Raw genomic sequence first — 7255 nt, forward strand, 5'->3', positions numbered from 1 at the left:
ACAGAGATAATACTGGGATAGGCCCTTACCTGTCCAGGTGAACCTGGGACAGACTCCAGCCTATCAGAGGACAGAGTGGACCTACAGGTAATCTATGCTCATACATGTATATTTATGTGTAGTTATGGATACAGTCATTTAGAGAAGGAAAAACAGACTAAAACAACACAAACAGAAGCAGCACTGTGATCGTTAGGACACGTTTCTACTAAAGTTCAGTTTCATCAACTGGATAAAAGTCGTCTATAAATGAGCTCAGTTTGGAGTTTAGCTTCTCTTTGATTTTCTTTTAAAAGCATAACTTCTCTGGCTGTTTAGTAACGGGTTTCATGCTGGTATTTTAATGATTGTGTTTCAAAAACGAAAGACTGAAGTGACAGATGTACCCAGTGTCTAGTCACGTCCAGTTAAACACTGATGCTAACATTAACCCAGCGTTTAGCAACATCCAGGTAAATGCTGATGCTAACCCTGTAATCAGCACTAAGTCCTGATCTCTGGAAACCCTTCTAATGAAACCAAATCCCTCTGAACCTGAAACAATCCAGTGACTGTCTGCTGAAGCTCTGAGGATCCAGTAGATCAATCAGAACTTCAGTCTGTTATCAAGTAAAGACTGTCTGATATGAAGATGTGTTGTGTGTGTTGTGCAGCTAATGATGCTAATGTTAGCTTCATGCTCAGATCTCGGTTTAAACTGCAGCACTGAGGGACATTCAGATGATAAACTTTAACCAGTTACCAGGACTGGGAGGGTAAGGGTGCTAGCTTCTATAAGCCTCTGTTAGCTTCTATAAGCCTCTGTTAGCTTCTATAAGCCTCTGTTAGCTTCTATAAGCCTCTGTTAGCTTCTATAAGCCTCTGTTAGCCTCTCTCCTGCTCCCTGTGCTCATTAAACTGCATTTTAATCCAGTTCCTCAGCGTGCAGCAGCTGCTAGTTTACCTGCTCAGGTGACAGTGGGCAAATCGCAGCGCGATACGGCTCTGGCTCTCTGACGTCATATCCCTGCAGCGCACGACCAAGTGCTCCAGAGCGCGCGCCCAACACTCTCCGTACCGCGGCTGCGCTGCGAGACTCCGCACGCGCTGCAGCTCTAACATGCCGCGCTCAGAGTCCGGATGTGACCCGGGAGAGGACGGTCCGGTACCGGCAGAGAGTCCGAGCAGAACCGGGCCGCTCAGCAGCAGCACCGACAGGACACCTGCCGCCATCTTCACCTGTCGTCACCTCAGCCAATCACAGAGCCGGGATTTAACCGGGTCAGGGGTCACGGAGAGGTCACGTGATTCAGAAACGAGTGGATTAAATGTTAGATGGAGCCACAGTCAGCTTTCTTTAAACCTTTTTATGTTTGTTTTGGAAAGTTTTTTATTTTCATGAAGTGAAAGAAAAAAGAAAGAAAAACACAACAACTTTCAGGAGAATCCAGAAAAGAAAACCAGTTCCAGCTTTCTGAAGAAAAAAAGAAAAAAACACAAGAACAGACTGTGGCACAATCAAGATATTTTAATAAATGACATAAAATACATCCATGTGTTGTTGGTTTCATCCTGGACATGATGAACTTCAGAGGAGAAAGTCTCAGTCATCCCTTCCAGCCGTTGCTCAGTGCTGGGTCTATGAGGGCTCCTCCACCAACACAGCGACCACCAGGCCTACCGTACACGAGAGACGGCTGTCCACAAAGCACAACTGAGGCACAGCTGGGACAGACAAGCCTGTCCATTTTTCCAAGTTCTTGATAGCTTCAGTCCAAAATGGGAAAATTAAAGGACATTCCCAGAAACAGTGGAGATCCGTACCAGCGTATCAGTTTGTAACAGCCCCATTTTAAACAACCTTGAAGGTGTAGAATAATATCTATGCAGTTTTATTGTGGATACATTTGCTTCTCGCATCTCTAGTTGCCCATCCTATTTTTGAAATAATATTCTTCCAAGCCTCTTCATTCATCTCAGACTGTAGACCGTCACATACAGATGCAGCACCTTCAGAAGACCAGAGCTTCTAGTAAAACACTGATGCTGACTGAAGAGGACTTGGTTTGTCATCCAATCCTGTTATCCCTCTGTATCTGCTGTAGACTAAAAACTGAACCCACACTGCTCCTAATCTGAAAGTGTGTCCACAAATCCCCTTTGTCAGTCACGTTGAACATTCCTTTTAACACACTGAATGTCATAAAATGATCATCTCCATATAAATGTTCTATTTTTTGCACTCCTTGTTCAAGCTATTTCCACCACAAAAAGGAAGATTTTCCAGTTGGCACTAAAGGGTTATTCCACACAGAAGAATAAATGTGTTTTCAGGAGAAGTTCTCAGCCTCTGATGAGCCTGTGTCCATCTGTGAATGTTGGAAGATCGGGTTCTTCTGTCATGAATTTGTAGACTTTTGCGAGAACAACTGGATAATATTAAACGGAGCTGCTGTTTTCCTCTCAATCTAAATCCACTCAACATCTGCGGCTTCATCTTTCCCATGTCTAGTTAGTTTATTCATTTCAAATACGAGGTTATATAACTCCATCCTTCCGTCCTCCCTCAGAGCTGTGAGTTTTCTTCGTCCAATTCTGGCTTTCTTACCGTTCCAAAGACATTCTTTGCTTAGCCCATTATATTGTTTCAGAAATGTATTGTGTGGTGTTATTGGAATCATCACTGATAAATAATGAAACTGTGGAGCCACAAGCATTTTAACAGTGTTAATTTTCCCCATAGAGAAACATTTCCACTTATCCAGATTTGTTTTTAGTTTCTGTACCAACGGCTGTTTATTTATTGACATTATGTTAGTCAACTCTGAACAAAACCTAATCCCTAAATATTCCATTAGGAACCCACAGAAACTGGAATGGAGAGAGAAGATGTAAACAGAAATAACTTCTGACTTTTGCCAGTTTGTTTTGTATCCTGATCATTTTGAGAGATTATGAATCGTAGATGGAACCTTAGGAACTGAAGAGGAAGGATCTCTAAGAAGAGGCAAAATATCATCATACAGAAACATCTTGTGCTCGTCAGAACCATGTGGAACTCCCTAATACCCCTGCTGGTCCTAACTGCAGCTGCTAAAGGCTCTAGAATGAGCAGCAGCCGCTCAGAGGATCCTCCTGGTTCAAACTAAAGAATGGTGAGAGCTGCTGCTCTGGGATCAGAGGAGATAACATCCACCCATTTAATTAGACCTTCACCAAATCCAAATGCTTTAAGAGTGTGTTGGAGGAAGCTCCATTCTGCTCTATCAAAGGCCTGATGGGCATCCCATCATGAAGCAGCAAATGGAGCATTATCATTATTGTTGTTCTGCCACATGAGGTGCAGAAGCCTTCTCACATTATCAGACGATGTTCTTCCCTTCACAAAGCCGACTGTCGGAGTGAATCAAACACGGTAATATTTTTTCCATCCTTAGAGCAAGAACTTTAGTATTTTACAGTGAAGGTTAACCAAACTGAAGCTACCTGGATCAGTGGATCTTTGTCCTTTTTGTAGATGACAGAAATCAGAGCCTCACTGAAAGTTTCTGGCATCTTTCCTAATGACAAAGATTCTTGATAAGCTTCAGTTAAAACAGGAGCCAATTCTTATTCTGACGGGAATCCATCCAATCCAGGTGACTTTCCTACGTTCATTAGGGATACAGCCTCTCCACTGTGATGGACCATCTAATCCCTTCTGTTGGTCTGATGTCAGTTTCAGCAAGAATTCATCACACTTTTGTCAGTGACCTTATTCAGCTTCACTCAGTTTTCCTGAAGTGTTTTAACATCTGAACCAGATCACATGCTCACATGAAGACCTGGAACAGAAAGGAGCTGTTTCACTTTTCTTTGGGGCAAACAGGAAACGTGAGCTCACAACTAAACAACGGTTCTCTAAAGCAGAACGCTGTTCTGTCACGATTTCAATGAAAACTAAGCGCCGGAATACAGTTTGATAGTTCTCATGTGCTTCTGATTGTTTCATTCATTCCAGCTGAGAGCTGAAGAGATGTTTCACCACAGGTAGCAGAACCTTCTCATGGTTCTTCTTCTGCAGAAGGGAACGATGAGGACCATCTCCGACCTTCATCCAACAAGAGGTTCCTCTGAACAGAACCAAGCTGACGATTTAGTGCCATCTAGTGATGAATTTACAAACTGCACCCAACCTCCCTCAGATCGCAGTCCTGGCAGCAGAACCTTACCTCACCGTAAAACAGTGGCGTGCACAGATAGACATGAGGTGGTTCTGGAGCACCTGCGCCTTGCCCTTAGTATCAAGCAAGTGTCCTCCGCGTCTCAACTTTTTTCTTTTAATTGAAACATAAAACACACATACGGCCCATGCCGTGCCACGACTCGCCCCATCCCATCTCGTAACGTGAACATGAGGAGCACAGACTGTATCAGTGTTTCTCAGACAGTGAGGCATGACAAGAGGTGGACTGACTGGGAGGAAAAGGTCCGTCTACACGGAACTAAGTAGCTGAACTTTTGTTTTAACGTCTGTTCTTCACGGCGCACAAACTGCGCTGGCCGTTGTGCACTACGGGTTCCTGAAAACATGAGAATGCATCATTAATGTGGAGTTGGAACACCGGCGTACTTGATCACGTCCCCACCTCGACTCATCTACTCCGATTACTTTTCCGGGGGTGTCAAACATGCAGCCTGCGGGCCAAAAACGGACCCCAGATGATCCATTTCGGCCCGACTTTGCAGAGGCTAAAAATTACACAGAATTACAGAAAAGGCATTAATTTTTAAAACTGTAAATTTTACATAATTTCTAGAACGTGACAAGTTGTTTTCAACATAAAGTAAAATAGTAGATTGTTCAGCTCCAGATAGCTGTGACTGAACGTTTTGTCTGTAGACACTCTGATCTGTGTCACGTGTAAAAGATAAACTGAGGACGAATACTGTTGAAGTTGAGGTTTTTCTTAAGAAATTTCAATGTGTTTACAATGTGTAGTGAGAAGATAATTCATTGAGCGTGAACATTTTTAGAAGGTATTTTTTAAACTAAAACAAAGCGGAAAAGTTGGAGCTGTGGTGAGTCACTGGTTTTTATGCTGTTTTTACTGCTGGGGCCCACTGGAGATCAAACTGGGAAACTGGACTTTCTGTGGCCCCTGAACTAAAATGAACTGACCCCCTGATCTTTACTGTGAAAAACAACAAAATGGAATCAGATAAAATAACACAGCAATCAATTAATCGGCATACCGTGACGACGATGACCACACAACCAGTGTTATGTGGTGAACTGGTACAGCATATGATCAGTACACTATAAGTGAATATTTAGTTTGTGTAGCTTTATTATTGGCCTACATTAGGTAGAGGCAACACTTGCTGTGACTTCTTTGCTAAATAACAAAAAGAAAAAGTAGCTTTCTGCCTTGTTGTAGCCTAATGTTCTACACGCTGCACAAAGTGCCCCTTTCTTCCACTGGGCACCGGCCCCCAAAATGTCTGTGCACGTCACTGCCATAAAACATGAAGGATCCTCTGCAGAACAATAACTCATCCATAGAAAATCAAATGGTAAAGGTTCCCTGACCTCGGAATAGAACCAAACACACAGATCTGTTGGGATCATAAATATCTTGGCGATTTAATAGAGTCACTTTCTACCAGAACTCAGATGTTCCTCCTCCTAAATATCATGGTTCTATCTGCTGGACTGATGAAGTTCTGATGAAGCCCATTAAAAGGGATTCATCTGGACCCACCTCTATGGAACTCTGGAGATATTAACAGTCTGAATGTAGAACTCTGATCATTGATGAAGTTACTGAAGAACCAGATGTTCTCAGGAGGTTCTTGTTCTAGTTCTTCACTGAATGACCTCAGTGTTCTGATGTTAAGAAGCTTGTTTTAAATAAAAACAGCGAATCTCATCAATCACCGTCATGAATTCTGCTGATTGATGTTCATCAGGAAACTGTGTGTGACTTCTCATTTCCTGGTTCTTCTACATCTTCTATTTCCATCCTAGATTCTCACTGAAGGCATCAAACTATGAATGAACATCTGGAATTATGGAGGAAACAAAAAGGTGTGAAATAAGTCAGAAGATGTTTTTTTTTTTTAGATTCTTGTTATTCTCTGGAGGAGCTTGATGAGGTAGAACCTGAAATGGTTCTCCAACAGTCTTGAAGGAGTTCCAGAGATGCTGAGCACTTGTTGGTCCTTCTACCTTCACTCTGTGGTCCATCTCATCTCAAACATCTGGATTGGGTTTAGGTCAGGTGACTGTGGAGGTCAGGTCATCTCCATCATCTCCTTCTTGGTCAGATAGTCCTTACACAGCCTGAAGGTGTGTTTGGACTCATTGTCCTGTTGGAGAATAAATAATGGTCCAACTAAACCAAACCTGTTGGGATGTCATGTTGCTGCAGGATGCTGTGGTAGCCATGCTGGTTCAGGGTTCCTTCAGTTTGGAATAAATCTCCAACAGAGACCATCACACCTCCTCCTCCATGCTTCACTGTGGAACCATGCATGTAGAGACCATCCCTTCACCTTTTCTGGTCTCAAAGACATGACGGGTGGAACCAAAGATCTCACATTAGGACTCATCAGACCAAAGCCCAGATCTCCACTGGTCTAATGTCCATTCCTGGTGTTTCTGGTCCAAACTAATCTCTTCTGCTTGTTGCTTTTCATTAGTAGTGGTTTCTGAGCAGCTGTTGGACCATAAAGTTCTGATTGCTCAGTCTCCTCTGAACAGTTGATGTAGAGATGTGTCTGCTGCTAGAACTCTGGGTGGCATTTACCTGGGCTTTAATCTGAGCTGCTGTTAACTGGACATTTCTGAGGCTGGAGACTGGGATGAACTTCTCCTCAGCAGCAGAGGAGACTCTCGGTCTTCCTTTCCTGGATGGTCCTCATGGAGACAGTTTGGTCGAAGCGACGGATGGTTTTAGAGACTGAACTTGGAGATACATCCCTGGTAGGTTCTGGGTAGTTCCTAGATGGTTCCTGGTAGGTTCCTGGGTAGTTCCTAGATGGTTTCTTGAGGATTCATTAAAAGTTTTCCAGTTTTCTGGACTGACTGACCTTCAGGTCTTAAAGTAATGATGGACTGTGGGTTCTCTCAGCTGATTGGTTCTTCCATAATATGGATTCTAACAGTTGTCCAATAGGAATGTCAGCTGTGGACCAACCTGACTTCTGATGGACCAACCCCATTAAGAAGGAAGAAGTTCCACTAATGAACCTTGACAAGGAACACCTGTGAAGTGGAACCATTTCAGGTTCT

Source organism: Acanthochromis polyacanthus, chromosome 6 (assembly GCF_021347895.1).
Source record: "Acanthochromis polyacanthus isolate Apoly-LR-REF ecotype Palm Island chromosome 6, KAUST_Apoly_ChrSc, whole genome shotgun sequence".
NCBI lineage: Eukaryota > Metazoa > Chordata > Actinopteri > Pomacentridae > Acanthochromis > Acanthochromis polyacanthus.